This window comes from Danio rerio, chromosome 11, assembly GCF_049306965.1.
Source record: "Danio rerio strain Tuebingen ecotype United States chromosome 11, GRCz12tu, whole genome shotgun sequence".
NCBI classification, from domain to species: Eukaryota; Metazoa; Chordata; class Actinopteri; order Cypriniformes; family Danionidae; genus Danio; species Danio rerio.
In genome coordinates this window covers 6588539-6614117 of record NC_133186.1, presented here as the reverse complement: position 1 = coordinate 6614117, position 25579 = coordinate 6588539, and the positions used below count along the sequence as shown (strand labels likewise).

At 37.2% G+C, this 25579-nt stretch overlaps 3 long non-coding RNA genes across 3 annotated transcripts in view; all 3 read left to right on the top strand.

The window, feature by feature from the left end:
- The window catches only part of LOC141376523 (uncharacterized), a 110688-nt gene extending 105803 nt beyond the window's left edge, over positions 1-4885 (top strand). Inside the window, exon 4 of the long non-coding RNA XR_012386962.1 lies at positions 4000-4885. This is a non-coding gene — a long non-coding RNA (uncharacterized lncRNA). The remainder of the gene's footprint in view (positions 1-3999) is intronic.
- Positions 4886-5059: 174 nt separating this feature from the next.
- On the top strand, positions 5060-8394 carry LOC141376517 (uncharacterized). Its single transcript, XR_012386955.1, has 4 exons — positions 5060-6816; positions 7497-7554; positions 7668-7732; positions 7847-8394. It is a non-coding gene; the product is annotated as an uncharacterized lncRNA (long non-coding RNA).
- An 8097-nt stretch (positions 8395-16491) lies between these two features.
- Positions 16492-25148, top strand: LOC141376524 (uncharacterized). The gene is made up of 4 exons (XR_012386963.1): positions 16492-16750; positions 17456-17846; positions 18550-18595; positions 21418-25148. It is a non-coding gene; the product is annotated as an uncharacterized lncRNA (long non-coding RNA).
- Positions 25149-25579: the final 431 nt, after the last annotated feature.

The following is a 25579-nucleotide window of genomic DNA, read 5'->3' as shown; positions in this document are numbered from 1 at the left end:
GACCCCGTGGATACCCTGTTTAAGTAGTATTTACAACAGTTACTTCTAATCTGCTTGTACTACATCATTTGACAAGTAATGGTTCTTTTTTACAATGACGATTTGTTACAATAGAGCATGATTATTCAGTACTCTTTCCTTGTGCTGTTGGGGAGGTTTTCATGCCTGGGCTGATTTTGAGTCTTAATTTGGTCACAACTTTCCCAGTATTTCAGCAAATGGAATGATGTTTGGTGACAAATCTTATTTTGGCATATATTTTAGCAAAATTGTTTGAACATTTAAAAAAAAAAAAAATCAACAACACTCTGGGCAAATTTACTACCCTTTCATTATGTTAGAGGCTGTTTTTGCCCCATTGACTTCCATTATAATGACATGTTTTATCATGACAAAATAAGCAGCTCATCTTTCAGATCATAGTACACATAGTAGGTATATTTATGCTCACACGCTATAATTTGTTTTTATACTCCATAAACTCTATATAAAAACTTGAAACTTTTTTGCACAGGCCTATCTCAAGGGTTTATGGTGCCAATTGATGAACAACTGTAAAATGACAAGTTTTACTTCATCCCAACAGAGAAAACCAGCAACAAGAAAGAATGCATGATTTGGTGTCGAGGCTTTGCAATCAAAAAATGTTGTTATAATGGAAGTCAATAGGGCAAAAACATCCTTAAACATAACAAAAGGGTTGTAATCTTGAACAATACACAAGAGTTAAAATGTTCCAGCATTAGCATTTAGTCTGATTTGCCTGTCGTGCAGAGATTTCTGCAACGTGGTGAAAGTCTTCAGGGTTCAAGACGAGGTGAGCAGCTCTGCTCCGTGACCCTCACGAGCCCCATGTCACTACTGTCTTCCTGTTCCTGCTCATTAAAGCACAGGACGTGGAGGAGAGTGTGAGTAGGAGGAGGACAGATCAGAGGAGTGAGAATCCAATCCCCCGGCCTAGTTCCTGTGTGTCTGTCTTTCCTGTCCTCCTGATGATATTCACACACACACAAAAAACACACGTTGTTGCTGCAAATACAGTGCATGCTAAGTTGCTCCCAGCTGTCGGCCCACTGTTGCAATGGAGTCTGTAAGCTAATCTGGAAACGTTCCTCAAGTTTACTCAAAAAAGTTGCCTGAGTTACTTGTTTAGAGGTAAAAAAAATAATAACCCACATAAAGAAATACTATACAGTTAAAAAACATAGTGTTTACTAAGTGTTTAAAAGTGTATTGTTCTGTATATATTGTAATATTGACGACTCTTTGTTAATTAATTTTGCAGCATACTGTAGTATTAACTCTAGTGAACTGATGAACTGTAGTAAATACTGTGTTTTTGCAGTAAACTGTGGTTTGTAGTGGTTCATAATATGAAATATAGTAGTAGGAAACTGCAGTATTTGATCATTTGTTTCTATTACTAAAGTTGTTGCATTACCATAGCAACAATATAATTACCAACATAGATTTATTCAAGCTATTTTACTATACAAAGACTGTGTAAAGACCACAGAATACATAAGACATGTCACTTTTAAGGGGGTTGCACACCGGATGCATCACTCAGCGTCACACCGTGCCACACATTTTAAATTTCTAACCAAAGATTTCTATCAGGGTTTGCACACCGCTGATGCACAGGAGCTGGCCATGGCGCCCAGCTACGATTCAGGCCACTGCTCATATTTCTGCTGTGCCACAGAGTGCCATATGAATAATTTCATATTAAATAACATTCATATTAAATAACATGTGCGTGTCTGGTGTCCGATACTTGTCATGTGCATGCCCCGTCGCCAAGCGGCGCATTCGGTGTGCAACCCCCATTAAAGTTTTGAATGGGGAAAAATTAAATGGTCAGTATGGCGAAGAAAGCCCCGCCTTCTAGTACAGGAGCCAATCAGTGATCACAATAGACTGACGAACTACAGACTGGGCTCGAACCAGAGGTAAATTTCTGCAGATTTTTTTGCAGGATGCGAACGATTAGAAATGAAACTAAAGGGACAGTTGCTGTTTATTTTATTGTTGATTCCTAATATGAAATTTAACCGTGAGCTTGGCAAGCAATTTTAGACAATTTGAGGTCTCCCCATTCAAACAGAATGCCCGAGCATGCTGCCTGAGAGGTGTTTCAAAGATGGCCACCGAGCAAAATGACTTGCCTTAAAGGGACTTTGACAGTAGTCAACATTTGAGGTGAATCCAAAATGCTTATTTTTTTAATTGTCCTAGAACAAGAATAAATGTTTTTTAATAGTTTTAGGACAACTTTAATGAAAGGTGATGATCCAATTCAAATGTTGACTATTATAATAATATTAATTTTATTATTATTATTAATAATAATAATAATAATAATAAAATTCTTCACATTTATATAGCGCTTTTCTGGACACTTAAAGCACTTTTAACAGTTTTGGGGGGGATCATCCACCTGGAGGCAGCGAAGGCAGCCATATTGCGCCAGACTGCACACCACGAACCAGGGGATTGCTGGAGAGGAGTGGGCAAATCTGGCCAGGATGCCGGGGTAAACCCCTACTCTTTTTCGAAGGACATCCTGGGATTTTTAATCCCCACAGAGATCAAGGACCTCGGTTTAACCCCTCATCGGAAAGACAGCACACACTGAGCCACATAGAGTCCCCTTCACTATACTGGGGCATTAGAACCCACACAGACCGCAGGTTGAGCGCTCCCTGCTGGCCTCACTAACACCACTTCTTGCAGCAATCTAGCTTTTCCATGGGTTCTCATGTCCATGTACTGACCGGGTGCAGCCCTGCTTAGCTTAAGTGGGCGACTCTAGAAAACTGATCCTTTTAATACTTGGCTTTTAATACTTAATTTTATTTGCACTATTGCTGTGTATATTTCATTATTTCTCTTGTTGTTTTATTATTCTTGTTTGTTGTACGGTGTCCTTGAGTTGCTAGAAAGGCACCTTAAAATAAAATGTATTATTATTATTATTATTATTATTATCCTACACTGCTAAAATTACACATACCTATTATATCATCACCATGGACCAGTTTTTACCAGCTGAAGTACACTTCGATTTTGCTTTGAAGGGTTAATCCCGGACTGTTTCTGTCTATAGAAGATCACAGAACTCTTCGATTTCATCTTAAACATCTTAATTAATGTTCTGAAGAAGACCAAAGGTCTCAGTGGTTTGGAACAAATTAAGGGTGAGTAATTAATAACAGAATTTTAATGTTGGGAACTAACACTTTAAGTATACCCTGGCCTTAAGAAACCGTGATGTCAGTGGCTGAAAAACAGAATAATAACGTAGCTAGTTAGTAGTACAGTACTACATGTCAGCGAGTTCCCTGAGAATCAAACACATCACACTTGCATTGCTAGTGGCATGTGTTACCACCTGAGATGCAATGATAAATAGGGTCTAAAATGAGCCCCTAAACTCAGTAGTTGAGACCACATTTGGAGGTGGTCTATCTTGCCTGGCCAGTCCTGAGAAATGTCTATGTGTGAAGACTCCAATTGTAAGATCTCAGAATTGAAGCACAGCCAATGAGTACAAAATGAGTCAGAGGATTTCTTGACATTTGCAAAAGGTGTTTACAGGTTGAATCTTAATCTTAAGACACCTATGGTGGGATTGTGTTTGCACACATTTTGATGCCATTGGTTGCCGTCAGCTTTTTTAAAAAGTCTTTGGACCCAAACATAGATTGCATACTTTGCCAATGACAAGATCAGTAATAAATGAATGAGCGTGTGAATCTCACGGCTCATCTCTTTCTGTGTAAATGTTTGGCCATAATGTACTCAGGATCCACCCATTAATCTCACCCACGGCCACGGGTGTACCAAGACTGATCAATGACTCACATATCTGTTCCGGGATCTTGATATTGGGACCAGGAATGTGCCTACAGAAACAGAAACAAGTCTCCAGTCTTTCTCTCCTGAAAGGCAGTAAAGCTTTCCCTAAAATCTCTCTTCTCTGCTTTTCTGCTGCAGTTGCTTCACGGAGGACATGACAGGAAACAACAGCTTTGTTCGTGGTTCTCCAGTGCACCCTGTCACCTTTCAACCTTTGGGACCTGCAGCTGTCCTTACCATGTCAGAATATGCAGTGTGATTTGGACAAGTTTTCTGAGAAAGGATCAGCCTTTACTATTGTGCAACAAGAGATGTCTTTTGTAAAAGTCAAGTATCCACATACTTCTCAGTTACTGTAAACATTTTAATAATGGCACAAGCATTCTCTGGATTGTTTGGGCTTTGGTGTGTCTTCATCCACAATTTTCGATATGGATAAGTGACTGTACCTCACCCAAACACTCCTTCCTACCACACCTGAATACTTCATGTAAACTGTCACCAATAGACATCTTGTAGAAACTTCCAAGCACAGTATGTGCAGCAGTGCTTAGCATCTTTGTTTAACCTTGAACACAAATAAATAAGTCATTAGTCATAATGACAAAATAACTGTAATTATTTTATAATGCTATAATTCAATGTAAGTCACGTTTCAAACCATTTTAACATATTACATAGTTTGCTAAGGCAAGTATTAACCAAATCAATCAAGAGTTGTATAATATGATACAAAAAACTTGAGCTGAGCCCTTTTAGCAACACTTAAGGCCAGAACACACCAAGCTGACAGTGTTTATTCTGGAATTGTACGTTTCTAAGTAGTTTTTAAAAATGTGTACTTTTACTCGAGTACATTTGTAGTGCTGTCTATCTATAGATTTAGTGCTGTTACTCCACTATTTTCCCTTTTCTTGCACTCAAAAAAATGAATTATGGCTGTAGTTGGTCCAAAGAATGTAACTATGTTTAAATTAAACAATTCGCTTATGTTTGTGTATTAAAAATAAAAGTGTTGTGTTGGAAAAAATTAGAAAAAGTAAGTTTTCACATTTAAACAGCTCGCTTAATTAACATGAATGAAAGGGAGTTGTGTTGCTTCTGCAGTACTGCATTTTGGTCAATAGGTGGAGTAATATCTGCACATGCGCAATTTCAAAACAACACAGGAAGTAAGAAGATTCAAACCACAACAATCACTCTCAGCTCGGCGCCATATTATGGGAATCAAAAGATGAAGATTACAGGGGCCTGTTTCAGAAAGGAGGTTAACTGAAAACTCAGAGTATTTTAACCCTGAAATGAGAGAAACTCTGGGTTTTCCGTTTCAAAATGGCAGGTTTGTTAAACTCGAGAAAGCAGGGTAAGTCAAGCCTGTTTCTGAAAGAGAGGTAACTTTAACTCAGAGTCAGTTACTGTGGTAACTTACTCTGTGAATCTAACCTGGTCAGAAGCAGGTTTTATTCTCTAAACTCAGAGTTTCTGTCGGTCTCCTCCCCTTTTTTAAAGATGAAGCGGTATTTCTCGCCTTAGCCTTACGTTTCCACCCACCTATTTTTATGCTTATTTTGGATACGTGCATAAAAACGATTGATAGAAACGTCATGATGCACATAACTTTTTAAAATATGTATAAAAAACGCGCATAACTGAGTAGCATAAACTTTTATTCGATCGAAAATGTGCGCATAATCTACGATGGAATCACTTTTACTGAACAAATTACAGTATGTACATTAAAAAAAAGATCATGATCATATGATAATGAAAATGTGTGTAAATGGACAAACAGCAGGCTGAGCACACTGTAACATGTCTTAAATATTGTGTTAGTCATTCTAAAATGCCTTAACTGTTTCAGTATTAGTGTATATTATTAATTACCTCCGAACGTCTAGTGTGTGTCAAGAGTCTCTGCGTCTCATGGCTTCAGACGCCCCCACGTGTTCATTGTGTTTCAGCATTGTCTTCTGACATCGAGGCGCAAGTACATTAATTAGGCTAAATAAAGAATTAATTGACGCAGCTTCTTCTACCACAGTAAATTCTGTTTTTACTGTTGATATTTGGTGCCAGTTTAATCAGGAAGTGACCATTTTTTTCTCTTTGACTCGTTGGATGGAATTTTATTCGCATCTTCTATGCAATATTCCAGTTTTGCACATAAATATATGTAATATATTTGGATGGAAAATAGCTATTGCCTACATTTTTGTCACAGAAGAACTGTACTAGAATGGCTTATCCTTTTTTAATAAATAATTAAATTAAATTCACCTTCGACATGCACTGTAACTAGATTAATGGGATTATTATTCTTTCTAAAAATAATTTTTAGTACTGCTTACCTTCTAAATTTTATATTAACCTCTATCACTTGATCAATAAAAAAGGCAGACACAAGTGCACTGTTAAATCATTTAAAACTAATAAATGTATAAAAGAAAGTTTAGAAAAAAAATATAAACGTCACAAATTTCATTACTTATTTTATTATACTTAAATATTTAAATACTTAAAAAGTGAAATTAGGCATTAACTTGAGCAGCTGTTTTCCCACGCTCACTGTCTCTTCTTCACTGATGGTTGCTTCTTTTCAAATATATACAGTCATATTTGCTATAACTTTGCATGAGAACATCAAGTTCAGCCGGAGAAAGAAATGGTGATCTCTTTTATAAGATATTGCCATAGTCACTCGTAATGTCTGCGCTCCATTGATAATGCCTTTTTATAGTCACGGTGTGCGCGCTTAACTCTGAGTTGGTCTACTCGAAGTTGATTGACCCAACTCAGATCAGCTGTTCTGAAACCGAAAACTCTGAGTTTTTAATCTCTCGGTAAATCAACTCAGAGTTCAAGTTTAAACTCTGAGTTGTTTGAACCTCCTTACTGAAACAGGCCCCAGTACAAATTGAGAACGTGCACAAAGCTTTTCCCAATGTGGACACACAGGTGAGATTTTTTTTTAACTTTTTATGTATTTATACTGAGGCTGTGACAACATTTGAATCATAAATGTACTCTCTTGTAATACTATGTTGTGTTTGTGTATAGTATTGCTATGAAATTGCCATGTTCCCTGTGTCTTTTCCAAATTATAGACAGATAAATGTATAGATTGTTTTGCATTCCTGTGAAATTTTATACTTGGTATATATTAACTCCCCCAAACTAAAGTTGCAAACGTTGGTAGTAAGGAATAGTCATGTTAGAATAGTCTAAGCTTTTCACTCATCATAGCACACGTGCTGCTGATAATGTGACAATAAAAGTGATTTGATTTTTTATTTGATTTGATAGTCTTTATTTTAAATGAGTGTCAAGCAGTTTGTCGAGTTTGAATGCCAGTTTTGATAACTTACATAAAATTTATTAAAATGTGGTGTTGGCACATTGTTATTTATTATCTAATTGTATTATTCAAGCCTGTTAACTTAAAAAAAAAAATCAGCAAAAAAGCATATGTGACACTTAAGTAGTATAACATCTAGCATGATGACATATTTAATGTAAGCTTATTTGTTTGGTCATCTAACACGTTTAATTTTTTAAGTTTAGTAGTTTGCTATTTATATTATTATATTTTATCATTTTAAATCTTTGCTCACTCACATCTATTTTCTCCCTCACAGGTTTACAGCTCAACCTCTAAAGTCCCATATCTGGCTGAGGAGACTGTGGATCGTCCAGGTACTATGCCTTTAGATGCCTATACACATTAAAATGATGTACAGTAAAAATTACTAGTAATTTTAACTACTAATTACTTAGTAAATTACTAATTGTCATTTCATGTCATTTAGAACATCACCAGTGGAAAAAAAGGTGTGAATGCATCCTCAAAGCCCTCAAAGTGAGGGAGTACATGGTAAGCTATTTTATTTTATTTTTTTAAACATTTTGTATTTTCCTCTTGAACCAATTCCTCCTTTCACCTTTGATCTGTTGGTAAATGTTTTATTTTTTTACCTGACATTTTTAGGATGCTGGACATGATGAAGCACAAACCTTGATGTGCAACACCACCTTATGAATCTACAGTAGTTACATTAACATTTCGCAGACTCTTTTGTCTAAAGTGACTTACAATTGAGGACACATTCAGCAAATCAACAAGAAGAGGCAATACACCCAAGATGTGCTAATCATACAAAAAAAATTTAAGAATTAAGAATGCTTCTACATGTGGTTTGTCAAGCCCACACACCTATGTGAAGCAGACTTCATGCACAATGTTTTGTTTTTTGTTTTTTAGATATAGGGAGTGGTTGTAAGAAAGTGTCTGGTGCAAATGTGCAGAAATGGTGCAAGTGTCAGAGAGATGAATGTGTGTAGCTATTGCATGATCTGTGATGGTTGGTCTAATTTATGGTGTAGTGCTGATCGTGTTACTTTGCTTTAAAATGTTAATCTTTCTTTGAACAACTGAAGTGTTCTCTGCATTTTCAGTGTATAGAAGGAACAGTATAGTTTACAAAAGAAGACTTAATTTTTCTAAGTATATTTTTGATAAATCATTTGAAGGCAGAATATTATTTTTGAATGTTTTTGTAATATATGAAAAGTATTATTTTGATAGGTGTATTTTATGATGTTTTTGTAAGCATATTTTTAAAATCATTTATTGTTTTCAATTTGCTTCATACTTGTATTACTATTATTTTAATAGTATTGATATTTTAACTTATTGTAATAAGTGAAGATACAGATAAAGACAGTATTTGGATTTTGATAATCATTTTATTGCTGGAAAATGTGTAAAACTGTAAAAATGCTATTGAATAAACTCAATGAAACAGAAACAGTTTTTTTTATTTGGTTAAACATAACAATATTAATTTTACAATAATTGAACTTAAATAACTACATTGATTAAAGCTAAATTATAAATGTTACGTTGATTGAACTAAACAACATTACATTACCTTTATGTAACTAACTTAAGTTCACTAAAATTAATATTCTTTCTTAAAGGTAACTTAACTCGGTTACGTGGAACGAGTGGACAAAAAAAAGTTAATTAACGCCAACATATCATTTTTTTGAGTGTGTCTATGGTGACTGACTAAGTAGAATAATCATGCCCTTGATTCAAATCGCACATACTGTAGATCGCATTGACCTCAAGACATGGATGCTTTATCAATGCAGCAAGCATGTACAGCATGGAAGCCTTAAAAGTGTCTAAGGGTGCTTTCACACCTGTGAATCGATTCAGTTGTTCCGGACAGAGATTACAATTGTTACATTGTTGCTCTTTGCTCTTGGAGCGGTTCGCTTTCACACTGCAAAGTTTCTAATAGGACCAAAAGAGCTGAAACAAGTCACGTGCGAGTAAACTCTCCTTACATTGGTGAGAGTGTCAGGGTTTATATTGCAGCGTCCCGCTCAGCTCTGATGAGAGGTGGTGGTTTGGTGGTGATTGACAGGGTGTGGGCGCACGATGTGTCTGAGGAGAGATGCGGTCGGGAGGGGTGAGAAGGGTGCGCCACAATGCCTATTTGAGGACCGGGAGAGAGACGCGAGATTACTGGGAGATCATCACTTGTTTGCGGGCATCCGGAGACTCGCGAAACTTCCCGCCCTACTCATAATTCTCTTTTCATATAGCCGTATGCCTATTACATATCCATAAAGCACTGTGATATAACCGCGCTCGGATCGGATCTTTCTCACTGCAATCGATCCGCTCCAGGGTTCGTTTCAATTGAGCCGAGACCACCTCATTCAAGCGATCTTGGATCGATTACTTTGGCGCGGAACAGAGCGCGATTGCCCTGTTCACATATGCCAAACGAACCGCGATAACTGTGCAAACGAGACACGTTCCGAAACAAAAGTGTAGGTGTGAAAGCACCCAAAGACACTGCACAATTGTTACACACAACAACTGAGAGACTGTTTAGACTGCATGTCACTGATGAGAAGATGAAAGATGCCTACTATATGGTGATTAAAATCACTAAATGCACTACAGAATGTTACGAAGCTGTAGTACTGCTCTAAACTACCTAATCCATAACCCCAATCTCAGAACCAAACAAATACAGTTTTGGTTGCATAATCTGATGGGTATGATAAAATGTCAGGACATCGGCACCAACTGCTGGTAACTCTTGTTAGTCAGGTTCAAATTGCATATTAAGCATTAACATACTGTCACAGGCAGAAATTAGCCTCTTAGGTTACACAGATTATGCTAACATGTAAACACATCAACCTTAAGCTACAGTTTCAGTTTGCAGGGTATAATGTGGAATGGTTTTCAGAGTGCAATATGCATTACTTACTTCTCTAGAGTAATTTTACAAGGGCTACTTTGGTAACACTTTATTTTGACGGTCAATTTGAGTATTAGTAGACTGTCTGCTTAATATCTATTGATACTGCTCCTTCAACAGACAATTAACTGACTATAAGAAACTTTGCAAGTACATGTCAACTTACACTAACCCTAACCCCAACCTAACAGTCTACTTATAATCTAATGAGAATTAGTTGGCGTGTAGATGCAATTGGTGTGTAAATGCTTAAATTCAACAAACGGACCATTAAAATAAAGTGTGACTGCTACTTTTTTAAGTATTTAGAGTAAATACTTGGATGACGAAAACCAAGCAATAGGGAACACGAAGAAGCTGTCATTTTGTCTCATCTCTTAAATTTTTGCAAATGATTTGGATTATCAGATTACTAGACATGTTTGCTCTACAAATCTCTCTATGGTTTCATCGCCGCTAGTTCTTTGATGTAGACAGGCTTATAACCACACTTGGTATCACTAGTGAACAAACACTCAATCACTTACAGTAACTGCATGGCAACACCCTGTGAACCCCATTGTAACGGCCAAATAAAGCCTAAGAAATAGCATATCAAAATTGTGGGATTCTAAGGCTAATTCACATTGCACAGGCAAACATCAACACACAGTGGCTCAGTAGTTAGCAATGTTGCCTCACAGCAAGTCCAAACACATGCGGTATAAGTAAACTGAAAAAACTAAATTGACTGTAGTGTATGAGTGTGTGTGAATAAGAAAGTTTATGGGTGTTTCCCAGTACTCGGTTGCGGCTGGAAGGCACAGTTGTTGCTGGTTCATTCTGCTGTAGCGACCCCTGATTAAAAAGGGGCTAAGCCAAAGGAGAATTAATGAATGAATTAATCCCTCTCAGGGCAAAAAAGAAATTTTACGTGAAGCCTATCTGGTCCCTGATCAAATTACGTGTTGCGGTTTGTTGGAAAACCCAACATCATCTCACTGCAATTCGGAACTTTTTGATTTAGTGACTAATTCTTTTGAATTTATACGATCTCATTCGTACAGTTTGGTAGGATTTGCTTATCCTCCAATGATGGTTGGGTTTGGGGGCAGGGTTGGGTGCCATGCCACTTTTTTTAAATTTTCGAAAATTTTCGTACGACTGAACGCATAGGAATTTCGTACCACTGAATTTGCCATTAATCTGACAATACGTAAAATACTCACGTTTCCTCATGAGATCAGGCTGGAAAATCATATCATATCGCTCAGACCCACTGGCGGTTTTAGTTTAAATAGCACAATGGGAAAGCACCCCAAACATAAACCCTCCCCATCCCCCAAGAAATAAAGACACTATGACGTTGACTTTATATATATTTAAAATATTTAAATATATATTTTAAATATTTACGTTTAAATTAATTAATTTAAATACATTTAAATATATTTATTTATTTTCAATAAATAAAACAATTTGTTTATTATTATTATTATTATTATTATTATTATTATTATCATACAATTATTATTCTAAATAAAATAACATAAATTAATCCTAAATGTAACAAAAAATATTCAAGACACAAAGACACAACTGTAACATTCTAAGAGTTTTGCATGAATATTAATTATGATAGCTTTATAGAATGCAAAAAATATATGTTTTACAGAATTATCTGTTGTCTCAGACCTGACTCATGACCGAAAATAATGTTATGAAGTCTTGGTTACCTCCATGACTTATTATCCCTCCTTTCTGCTTCATAGCCATGCTTAGTCAAAGTAAAATTACCATGATCATATTATATAAACTTTAGTTTTGTTGACTTGCATGACGACACATATCGGCGTGCATGTAAACAACCGGGATTAGTGTGTCGGAATTACTCTCTTTGCATATGCGTCAATTGTTTTTCACCAGCATTGTTTCGGTTGCACATAGAGAATAACAAACTTGTGCATGCAAAAGAAATGTGAATATCCCCTAACGTCTTTATTTTGGGATAACCACTCTAAATTAATACACTTGCATAAAGTAAATCTTATCTCAAAGCTTTTGCTGGGGCACTTTTTTTTGCACCATCTCCCCGTGCTGCCCACAGCAAGATGCCGCCCTAGGCAATCGCCCATATTGCCCATGTCTAAATCCGCCACTGCTCAGACGTCCCATGATCTAACAAACTCTGCCCAACAACAACAGATACCAACATAGATAACAGGTCATAGATAACTCTGACTGGCTTGTTTCTTTCCGCAAATTGACCTCTAGAAACTGATAACATTCCCTCAGAGCATCTTAGCACCTACATAGTAAAGCTCGCTCACTTAATTGTCTTTGGCTTATTCCCTTCATTTGCAGAGGATTCAGATACCAGTTACTCTAGCACATTTTACTCATGAACCCCCAGTGCTGGGAAACACCCACACACTCTCCCATTCACACACACATACACACTACGGCCAATTTAATACATCCAATTCACTTGCTGACCTTATTCTTCATGAGCGTCTGCAGCCATTGGAGTTTTTTTGGCTCAAGACTTAAATTTTTAGACGTTAAATAAAGCTCATTATGCTGCTCGATGGGTGGTGCGGTGGCACAGTGGGCAGCGCTGACGTCTTATGGCAAGAAGGTCACTGGTTCGCGCCTCGGCTGAGTCGGTTGCCATTTCTGTGTAGAGTTTGCATGTTTGTCCCGTGTTTGGGTGGGTTTCTCTGGGTGCTCCGGTTCCTCCCACAGTCCAAACACATGCACTATATGTGAATTGGGTGGGCTAAATAAAGTGTATGTGTGTGATGTGAATGAGAGTGTATAGGTGTTTCCCAGTACTGGGTTGCAGCTGCAACAGCATCTGCAGCAAAAAACATATGCTGGATAAGTTTGTCCATTTTCTGACATTTATTATTTCTAGTTCTCAAATAGGCGACTGAATTGGAAGTTCCAAAACAATCGCAAAAACAAACACATTTCTGCATCACAGAATAAGGTCAATACTTGGCGAGCATGGAGAGAACAAAAAACTCTGAAACACAGAAAGGATTTGAATCAGTGACTTTCTTGCTCAAAGGCAACAGTGCTACCATGCCACCCACATAGCAAAACTACATCTAATTATAACAGCCTAATAATTCCCCAACCAACTATTGGAATCGCCTAAGGTACTGCACAGAAATACCCAAGCAAGCACCTAAAGCCCTTTCAAATTCACAGCAGTTTCCAAAAACCACACAGAAAACATTATTAACCGCATGGCAACAACTAAGAACAAATTTTGCAAGCACCACCCACATCTTCTTTGATCATTCATGTCCGAATAAGCTAAATATGCCTCTGTGATCTATCCAAACCCAGACATGTGACTCTCACGTGACTCACACCTGGTGCTTACAGGAAACCAGAGGGAAACTTACCGGGGTCTCCCTTTCATGCTTCTTTGAACATATTCTCTTCACAGGCATAGTCTCGCCCGACACTAAATTACTCACGCGCACCAGCTGCACTCTGAATATTCACAAACATGACTCAGTGACAACTTCTATCTGTCATTCCTTTCATTTCAAAGGGTTCTTGTGATGTCTACTTAGAAACCGAACTGAGAATACGAGATTGTTTTTTTATTATTTGCCAGCTAAACAGCCCATGCTGGTAAGTGTTTTGCAATAGTCTTTGAGGGTCCTGGCTGCACTTCAAGGCTGGGTGTAACCAGCAGACAGTTAGATGAGGAGTTTGATAAGAAGCTACGAGTCCCCTGTGCACGTTATTAGTCAGATCCTTTCAGAATCTGGATCTCGGAAGGAGCATTTCAGTGACTGATTTATGAATTGCAATTTAAAGTAGGCTCTCAAGGGTTTGCAGTTTCTCAGCTGTGTACTGGAATCTACAACTTGCATTTGCAAAGAGGTTTATGTGCGGCATATAACAAAGTCTCACATTTGGAACTTATTTGAGATAGACAGGAAGGGTGAATTTTATGGACAGAATCCAAAGTAGGAACTTTTTAGCCACCTTGAAGTGTAAAGAATTAAGTGCAATTAAATAATTCGCTCACTTATCATTTACCACATCAGAAAATCCTTTAAAGTCTCAGCAGAAGAGATCACTTTTTGTCACTCTTGAAGATCAAGACGTGTCTTATCACATGTGGTCGACGTTCAATAGAGATGCATTCAGATCTAAAATGTTTTAAGCACAATATAATGAATTGATAGCATGTAATGACTGAGGGCAAATTAGCAATAATTCCTACCTAATCACTCTTGATAAAGATCTTCACAAATTAAGAACACAAAGTCTGCACTTTCAAGATGAAAGGATCTCATTAGGGAATGATCTTAAGTAAAACCCAGAGATCCTGGCATGAAATCCTGGTTGTTGAGTGTCATCCTTTACGATAACTCCTTTATGATATCATAAACCTCTCATGAAATGTGACTTTCGCTTGTGGCTGTGTGCTGTGCGAATGATTAATTTTATTGCTCTGAGCAGTTATTACAAACAGTAAGCTTGCTTTTATTCTTGTTTAACTCAGCTTGCATTGCCAAATATTTCCAAATATTACAAGAGTGGAGCCAAAAGTGCATGTTCCTTTGATGAAAACAGCTGCAATAAAGCTGATGAGTCACTATTCAGAGCACTGTGCCCCAGCACAAACTGCTGGCTCTGTTTGTAAGAGGTGATGAATCTCTTGTAATATGTGCTTTCTCTTTTAATGCTGCAGGTGGTTACCTTCGAAAATTACTGTGCAAATTCCTGACATTTGGTAGAGTAAGATGACCTTTGGTGTGTTTTCTAAAGGAGGGCTACACAACAAACAAAGTGTGCCAGGATAGTTTATTTGCCCAGACTGTGCAATACTGTTATTTACCACCCCATTTAACTAAAGGAACCATTCAAATCAGATGGTGGTGCAAACATTTGCAAATAAATTACTCAACAATTCCTAATTTTCCTGCTTAAAAATAATTATAATTCTTCTAAAACCAGCATACCAATCTGACTTAGGAGATCAGTTAAAAGCATAGTTCACATATAAGTTTCAATTCTGTTAATTATTCTATTATTACTCACCCTCATGTTGTTCCAAACCCCTGAGACCTTTGTTAATCCTCAGAACTCAGAATAAAATATTTTAGATGATATCTGAGAGCTCCCTTATGCTCCATAGACAGCAAGGTTCCTAACTTCATGTCTGAAAGGTACTAGAGGTTTGGTTGTTTTTGCGGCCGAAAGTGAAGAGCGGGGAGGGCATGCCTGCCAACATTTGTCCCAGAAAATCGGGGAGACACTGTTTACAGTGGTGATAGTAACTGTACTATGAAGCGTGTTTCAGGCGATTGCTGTGATCGGATCCTATACCAATGTTGGCGACCCAGGGGTTTCACAGACGTACCAAAATGCTAAGGGGGGGGGGTTAAAACTATTCAGAATTTTAGAGGTTGTTCGAGCACAAATTAAGTCCTGCTGTTAACGCTAGAAACTGCAAGTAATTGATCAATTTTATCAAATAAAACTGCTTACAGGCTGTTACTCACAATCCACAACTTTATCAGTTGGAGAAGTTTTTAGCCAAATGCAGCATTGAACTGGGAGAGATTCTGGAAGCTGTCTTTTGTCAAATGCTAGCTATATATATTTTTTAAATTCTATGGAAAATAATTAAAATGAAACTGTAAGTACTTCTCTCTTTGTGTCGTGTCCTTTGGAAGCTCGAATACAGAAACAGAAGAAACTCTAAGGAAATAGCAGCGTTTGGATGGCAGTTTAGCTTTCTCTGCTACATTACAGCATTACAGCACCTCTTGCCACGTCCCTTCGCTGCGCAGGATGTAAGTGCGTGGTGAATGTGCGTAAACTGAAGCATTTTCGATCTCACTAACCCGGATGTACTTTTTGTAGTCCCCAAACATTGTTCGCTGTAGACTTTGCTAAGCTAACTTTGTAAAAGCTTTGAACTTTGAGCGCATTACATTCAGAGATATTGTTTATGCTCGCACAGCTACATTACACATCAACTAAAGTTTAAAATATGATATCGTAGTGGACAACGTGGATCAATTAAAATATAATCAAGCTATGAGAACACATTTCTGTACACATAAAAAAGAATGACTTTATTCAACAGTTTTTTATTCTCTTCAGTGTCAGTATATTGCGCACCTTCATGGGCACTATGTGCACAGATGTATACAAAGTAATATATCAGAGATGCGATTAAGCACGATATGTGAATGTGCACCATATTTGGACACAGAAGAACAGACTGTTCTGTTCTTCGAATAAATTTGTTATTTTGGGTTAATGTGCGCATAAATGCATACCTGCCAACATTAATCTTAGAAATTCCGGGAGACCTGTGGAGGAAGGGGTTGGGGAGGGGGGGGGGGGGGGGGCGTACTGTGGTGTTAGTAACTGTACTGTGGACTGGGCTTCAGGAGCCGCTGCGATCAGATACTACCAAAGTTGGCAACCTGGGGGTGTTACAGACTGTACCAAATAAGCTGAGGTCCAGGGGCAGAGTGAAATTACAGGAGTTTTCTGGGAGAAATAACAAAACAGGAAGGTGGCGGAAGATATGGGTCTGAAATACGGGATACTCCCAGGAAAAAAGCTAGTGTTGGCAGGTATGCATAAATGTAGTGTTAAAATTATCCGATTGTATTACTGAAGATACATGGACTGTTTTGTTGATGTTTTTGGTACCTTTCTGGACTTTGGGACCTCTGCTGTCTATTGAGGATGAGGGAGATCATCACCTTTCACCTAAAATATCCTAATTTGTAGGCTATTCCAAAGATGAGCGAAGGTGGTTTTGAACAAGTCGGTGAGATAATAACAACATTTACATTTTTAGGTGAATTAATCCAACTAGTCCAGGTTTTGGTCTCAGTTTTTTTAATCATGCTTGCATGCTGGTTCAGTGTGCTACATTGTGGAAAATGCAACAAACCACCATGATCTAGCACTTGACAACTGTATTGCAAAACAACTATGTGTTGCTGGACAGTTGAAATCAATACAGGCCAACACAGATGCTGATCTGATGTCTGAAATACAGGAAGTCATGTCTGAAATTCATTAACAGTCTGCCTGTAGGGTCGTGACCATGAGGAAGAAAGATCAGACAGCCATTAACGTTAGCATCTAAACAGGGTTCCTTTTTTTTTTTAACCGAGACCTGTTTACTCCATTTGGAAAGTCTAGCCTGTCAGACGTCTTGGCATACAAGTCAGGGTTTTCCCTCAGTGAGTCACTGCTGACTGATGAACTTTCTCTCTCCCCTCTACCCAGCACTTCTTTCACTTTTCTCTCGTACTGTTTTTTTTCAGCGGACAGGCGTGTGCAAGCACGGAAGAGACAGAGACAGAGACGTTAACTAAGACGCAGGGCTGAGCTACAGTCTGGGAGACTGGAAGGAGACACACAGACAGACTGAGAAAATTACACATAAGGGCGGTGCTTCCTTCAGACTGTCTTAAACCATGCAAACCCATGCAAATATTTTTGCAAATGGTCTTTCTAGTGAATGCATAGCTTTGAGGCTTATGTGAGACTATTTCCACAGGGAACGGTTGACCTGCCAGTTGAGTCAGAGGTTCAGAAACGGCATAGACCTCAGTTAAAAGTCATTTGAACATCTTTCACTCTTTATCATCGTTCTGAAACATCCTGCACACTTAAGCACACCCGTCTGGGCAAGCAGACCATGACTTACCTCCGGTAAGATTCATATTTGTGTAGTTTGTATAACCAGGAGTCCATGTTCCTCACAGCTGACCCTAGAACAGAATGTCTGTACTTCATTCAGGGGAAATACTGTGTTTCTGATTAATATCTGCCTGCACGCCAGGATAATTTGATTATACTTTGGAAGGATTTTAGTGGAATAGCTGATCTGTTAAACAAAAGGAGTGCTACAATCTGTAAACTGATTTAACAGCAGAATAAACATTTAGCTTGCACTGGATTAAAGTGGAGTCTGTATTTCACACTCAATTTGGTTAATACACATCAAAAATAACCATACATTTGAGAAATGCATGATTGATTTAAGAAGATACAAGCAAGTCAAATTATCTGCAAGTGCAGTAAGATATGTATATATGAAATAAGAAAATATATCAATGCTTTAGCAAAGAAAAAACATCTTAACCCTTATGTACATTTGGGGATGTTTCCATCCACTCTGGGGTGGTTTTGAGTCTTAATTAGGCCATAACTAGCAGAATGAAACATATTTTGGGAAAAGGCTTAGTACAAGTATGCCCCTTTCTTATGTTGCTTGCTGCTCTTCTCACCAGCAAATGACTCGCATAATAGCATGCAAATCCATTTACCTTGTTTTTGTTTAGTCTGTCCTTCTCAACATTAAAGGCAGCCAGAGCATAAATACACAGTCTTTGTTTTTGTTTACTCCATGTAGTTCTGAGAGCTGAGGTGCATATTTAGATTTTCTCAGACACATTAAGGTAAGTGCGCAAAGGCCAAATTTTCATACTCTTACAGACACACACACACACTTTAATGTGATGTTATACTTCATAAAAAATCCAAAAACAATTTTTTTTTGCACAGGCTTATCAAAAAGGGTAATAGTGCCAACTGATTATCAATAGTAAAAAGTCACAATTTTACCTCTTGCAAACAGGGAAACCACCAACAATAAAAAAAAAATGTATGATTATATGGTGTTGTCATGGTTTTGTAATAAAAATGGGGTTATAATGGAAGTCAATGGGGCAAAAACAGCCACCAACAGTAAATTAGTGAGAAAAAATGAAAATCTTATGCTGCACAAAAAACCTACAATGCCTCAAAGTCAATGTTGTTACTTATCGTTCACATGTCCAAGGTTGTGATAAACACAAATCGCTTTTTATATTAAAAATACGTCATTTTGTGTGTTTTGTTTGTTTGTTTTGTTTTTACCAAATCAGTGACATAATTTATGCATTTGGCAATTAAAGAGTTAAAATCCAGTAATTTTCTAAACAATTTAATAGTTTTGATCAGGAGTGAGGTTGATTAACAGATTTATGAAGAAAATTTTGGAAAAAAATTTTGATCTGATGCATTTGTACTGCAGTTTTTTTACCCTGAACATAAAAAAGGGAAGTAAATTTGAACACGGGGAAGTATTAGAACACTTATTCCAAGCAATGTATTTAGTCTAATTATCTTAAAACTAACTTGCTATTAGCTTTATAAACTGTATGATTTTCTTATTTGTGTGAAAAGGTCTCAAAACTTGATTTACTAAACAGAACTCTCATTCTGTCTTGTGACAGTACCCTGCAGTCTCAGGACGTCAACATGACGTCATATTGACGTTGTACCCTAGCTTACCCCAACGTCGTGAGGATGTTAGGTTTGGTTTGGAAATAAAAATCAGGTTGACGTCAGAACCCAACGTCAGTGTTTAATGTCCAACCTAAAATAAACCAAACATCAACGTCTAATCATGTTACACCTTGGCTTTGTGTGGACGTTACCACTATGATGTCTATCAGACGTTGGATTTTGGTCACTTTCCAACACAACCTAAAATCAACCAAATATCAATTTAATTTGACGTCATTATTAGACGTCAAAATAACGTTGTCCTTAGATGCTAGCTAGACAACGAATTTTGGTCATGTAATGACCTAAATCTGACCAAATATTAGTAGCCACAATGCAAAATTATTACTTGCTGCTACTCAAAATATACTGAAGCTTAATGCAGCGAAACATAAAAGAAAGTTTTCAGTCACTAAAGAACAAGTATAAGTGTGTCTGAGCATTTTTAATGGGCAAAATTTAAACAGCTTGCTGCAGCTAAAATATGAATAAGTGTGATTATTGGGCCTTTTTGATAGTCACACTTACAACAACACAAGTTATTAAAGTTAAAACCAATTTCTAAAAATTCAAGGCTGGGCATAAATTGTCTCTTTACTAACTGAGAAAAAAGATAGATTATCTTGAAACATAATAATCATACACAACATGATCTATCATAGTATTTTTTTATTAAAACAAGATCAATATGATTGTTTTTTGGCTAGAAATGAGATCATATACTTAGAAAGCATTTTCAACGTATCATATGCATGCTCCTGACACAAAGACCGGCCTAAATATTTGGCAGCGTGATTATCCTGTCTAACACTGTATCTACACCGGACATGTGAAACACAACAAAGGACAATACAAGCCATTATGATCAGCAATGTCTACATTGGATTTAGTGCTATATCAACAATGTTCACATCCGGTGTAGACAAGCTGTAAGATATACCTTCTATTGCCTATACCGCCTTCTTTTATGGCATGCTAAAACCAATGAATCCTTAAGGATTGTGCCCCAAAACACATTAGAAACCATTCAAATGTAATGGTTTAATAGTTAAAGAAGCACAGAGTGGCAAAAAAATATCTATTATCTACATAGTAGGTATGTGGCTTAGGCAAGTAAAATATCCAGAACTATTTTATATGATCGATTATAAACACAGATTTGACCCCTTCAAATGAAAATCCATTTTGACCTTATTTGGAATGGTCGAAAATAATAATAAGCTTTGTTCTAATGCTCCAGCTCATGTCAGTGGCTGACTTTCACAAACAAACTTATATACAATACACACAAGACGTGATATAGACAGACAATGTAAAATAAACTCAATTTAGCATAAGCTTGTAACCACTTAAAAACAATAAAGGGTGGGGAATAACTGCTGTAATCTCTCTAGAAAGCATTGAGTCCATTCAAACGCTGCTGATGGCATACACTACCTGACAAAAGTCTTGCCTTATCCAGGTTTTAGAAACAACAAAAAATAACTTGACTTCTAGTTGATCATTTGGCATCAGAGGTGGCTTATATGAAAGACAAAGGCCTCTAGATTACACTTATTTTACCAAAATAAAACATGATCATGCCTTGATTTTTAATGATTTAATTAGGACAGTAAGGTTTGACTTTGCTTAGACAAAAGTCTTGGAACTTAACAGAAATAATGCATATTATAGAATATAAAGTCATGCTGCAGTGGCAAAAAGAATTAATATTGTGTATGACTCCCATGAGCTTGGAGGACTGCATCCATACATCTCTGCAATGACTCATAACTTAATATTAAAGTCATCTGTAATGGCAAAGAAAGCGTTCTTGCAGGACTCCCAGTACATCAGCATTCTTTGAACTCATCTTCAATGCTTCCTCCTTCATCTTACCCCAGACATGTTTAATAATTTTCATATCTGGTGACTGGGCTGGCCAATCCTGAAGTATTTTCTTTCCTTTCAGGAACTTTCATGTGGAGGCTGAAGTATGAGAAGGAGCTCTATCCTGCTCAAGAATTTGCCCTTTTCTGTGGTTTGTAATGTAATGGGCAGCACAAATGCCTATTGATGTTGCCATCCACTCAGCAGATATCTTGCATGCCCACATACTGATTGTTACCCCAAACCATGACCCACCAAACTTGACTGATTTCTGTAAGAATCTTGGCTTCATGCGGGTTCCAGTAGGTCTTCTGCAGTATTAGTGATGATCGGGATGCAGTTCAACAGATGATCCATCCAAAAAAACTGCCTTCTGCCACTTTTCTGATCAACTAGAAGTTAAATTATTATTTGTTTCTCTTACAACTGTGATCAACGACAAAACATTTGTCAGGTGTGTACATATTAATGATTTCATGTGCAACATAACAGTCTGTTTGGTTCCAATTTGCATGTTTTCACTGGGGTTTTACACTCACAGGATTTAAATGAGAATGAGGAAACAATGGTGTTTGAGGTTCACAGTATCCCATTTGCATGTACTGAACTCTTATTATTCAACTCTATCTAGGTATAGCCAGATTTGTACTATGGAACCTTAAAAATCTTGGTTTTTGTAATGGAAACTATCAGAATCTTGCTTTCTGTTGTTGTGTTGTTGTTTCAGCAGGGTTATAAGAATATATTAGCTTAGCAACATGCTATGATGACCCTCTCATACTGTATGTGTGTTTTATTTAAGGAACACACCTTGATACAACTCAAACATCAAGGTGACATTTGAGACTGTTTGATCAGCAGCATGTCTATTAAATTGCCTAGAATACATCTTTAAGAAGATTATACTTTAAAATGTTCATAAAACAAAAGCTTATTACATCTTTTTATGTACACAATACATTAATTGTCAATACATTTGCTCCAAGGCTGGCTATACGCACACAGATAAGTAATTAATGCACAACTCCGGATGGGAAGCTATTTTAATGGCACTTTAATTGTCACTCTCTTGGCTCTCTTGGTGACAGTTACTACGTAAAGCGTCAAGACATCATTCACAAGCATTTCTACAGTGACGCGCGTGCTGCAGGCTGTGAGAAGCTTGTATGATGATGTCATAGCTGAGAGTTTCTGCTGACCTACACAGTGACATCAGTGTGTGTGAGTGAGTGTGTGTGGTCAGCAGCAGGTGTGTTCGCAGAGTGACGCTGTTAAACGACAACAGCTGCATGTCTTCTTTAAAAAACGGGAGCTACTAGATTCAGTCGCACCTGGTTGTCTTGTTTCTAACTAAACAGTTACCCCTTGACTTGACCTCATGACAGCTTCATTTTTTAAACGCATTATCACATACAAGTATGATTAGTATGCAGGTTACACAAAGACTTTAAAAATGATTTATATGGGTATTTTTCAGAGAGCAATCTTTTGTTAAAGTTTGGCTCACTTGAATTAAAAGTTAGCAAATTCTCATTTTTTTTCCTTCAGCTAAGTCTTTTTTTTATCAGAGGTTCCCACAGCGGAATGAACCGCCAACTTATATAGCATATGTTTTACACAGCACATGCCCTTCCAGACAGAACCCAGCACTAGGAAACACCCATCCACACTCTCACATTCACACACATACACTACGGCTAATTTAGCTTATTCGATTCACCTGTAGCGCATGTCTTTGGACTTGAGGAAACCTATAAGAACACAGGGAGAACATGCAAACTCCACATAGAAATGCCAACTGATCCAACCGGGATTTGAACCAGCGACTTTCTTGCTGTGAGGCAACAGTGCTAACCACTGAGCCACAGTGCCACCCCTTAATAAATAGTTGATTCATTCTTGACTAGATCATTTGAAATTCCTGCAGTGTGACATTTTTTTCTTGTAGTTTTAGATAAAGAGTAGTACGTCACACTTCATAACATCGGCTTTTCAAAAGAATTTCACTACACATTAGTATGCAAATGCAAAGTTAAAGCTGTATTATCATTTGATGTTGTTGTTTTTCAGCAGGGTTATAACAAAGACTCCACACCTTTAAAAAAAAAAAAAAGGTACAACGTGGTACAAACAATGTTCCTTAAGGAACAGTTTTGTACCTTTGTAAAAGTTGTACCTTATATGGTACAGAAAAGACCTCTTATGATACTGTTCTGTACCTTTTATGATACAACTGAAATGAAAGTACACAATTAGACAAATCCTTCTTTATAAATATTACTGGAAATATTATAAATATAACTGGAAAAGGCAGAGGGATTTTATAAACAATTTCCATATTAAAACATGAATTATCATCTAAAAGCAAGTTTAAAGAAACTCATAAACATTAATTATTAAGTTCTATAATACAAAACAACTTGCAAAACATAAAACTATAGGTATTCTCAACTAAATAAGCAATTTTTAATAAACATTTGGTAAGCATTTTCTGATAAACACATATTCATTATTGATATCCACACATTTTTGCATTTGCTTTCCACTATACGCACGTGAGCGGGCAAAAGTCCGGCATATGCAAAGTGTTCATGCAGACATTTTAGCATTGTAAAACTAATCAAACATTGTGCATATGTCTTTAAAATACTTTTGCATAATTCTATTTCTATTTTAAAATTAAGTAAATTAAATTAACTTGTGATTACAGAAAAAAATTTGGCGATGACAGGATCTCGGGGATAAAACAAGCAACAAACCCAGTGGATCACGGAACACATACAAGACTTCATGAACAGCTAAACACTGTGTGCCGTCGGCAGAGTCCGTTTACGCAGTCTCACCCAGTCATCAACATAAGGTCTCACAGCTTGGCAGGTCTGTCTTGCCTTCAGAAAGCATGTGCAGTCTTGAATAATTAAGAAGCAGGGTCTTCTCAAATAAGAAAACTCCGCTATGCACTTGCAGTTTTGCGCTACGTCACAGATTTTGATTCCACCCCAAAAATCCTTTTAAACCCGGAAGATGAAATTAGCCGACAAAAGCTCAAAATGATACAGTTTTTCCCACAATTAAAGCTGACAGGTGCTAACATTGTCTTAAGTGATGCTCAACACACACAAATCTGTTAAAATCTCAAAAAAAAAACAAAAAAAAAAGTACTTGAGGGTTTCTTGAACCTTTAAGCATCCCAAATTGCTTTTGTTGTATAGACGGGCAGCCCCGTACTCTTTGATGACACGTTCTAACTTTCCATTAGTGTAGGCTCACTGCAGATGCTTTAGACGTTTCTCTTTTTCAGCTCTGTTTTCTGTGTATGCCCAGAGAAAGTTGATGAGGAAACTATGTTGTTGCTCTGATACTATGAAACTAGTTTTAGGTACTTTCGAATTTAAAAACACATCATGCGAGTTTCCTTGAAGTTCCATTCTTTGTTAAAGGTTTAAGAAACCCTCGGGTACTTTTTTTTTGAGATTTTAACAGATTTGTGTGTGCTGAGCATCTGTTAGGACAATGTTAGCTTTAACTGTGGGGAAAACTGGAGAATTTTAAGCTTTTGTCGGCTAATTTCATCTTCTGGGTTTAAAATGATTTTTGCGGCAGGATCAAAATCGGCGACGTAACGCAAAACTGCAATCTATATAGCTTAAGGGGGCTAATAATTTTGACCTTAAAAGGAGTTTTAAAAATTTAAAAACTGTTTTTATTCTAGCCAAAATAAAACAAATAGAACTTTCTTCTGATTTTTTTTTATCAGACATATTGTGAAAATGCCCTTGTTCTGTTAAACATAATTTAATATTCTGAATATTTAAAAAAGAAAAAAAAAATATCAAAGGAGGGCGAATAATTCTGACTTCAACTGTATGTGTAGAACCCAGAATGGGTATCAGTTTAACTCAAGACAACAGTCATATTAATGAGAATATTTAAAGAGTTTACACTTAGATACTGTTTGACAACTTGTTAGCAAGTTAGCAGGTTTGGCATGCTGTCCCGGGAGAGAACCCTGAGCTCGGAGATAGTTGAGCCCAGGGCTCCCGCCAGGTCCATAAAGCCTGTGAGGGGAGTACGAGGTCAGGTGTTCTCGAGAGCTCCCCTCGGTTTCTTCAGAAAACGAAAATAAGGGAGTATATCTTAGCTAGGTTATTTATAGTGACTTTGGATCGATCCGATTGGCTACCCAATGAGTGTAGATGAGTGGCCAGCTGAAGTCAATCATATCACGTGCTCCTCTCGAAATT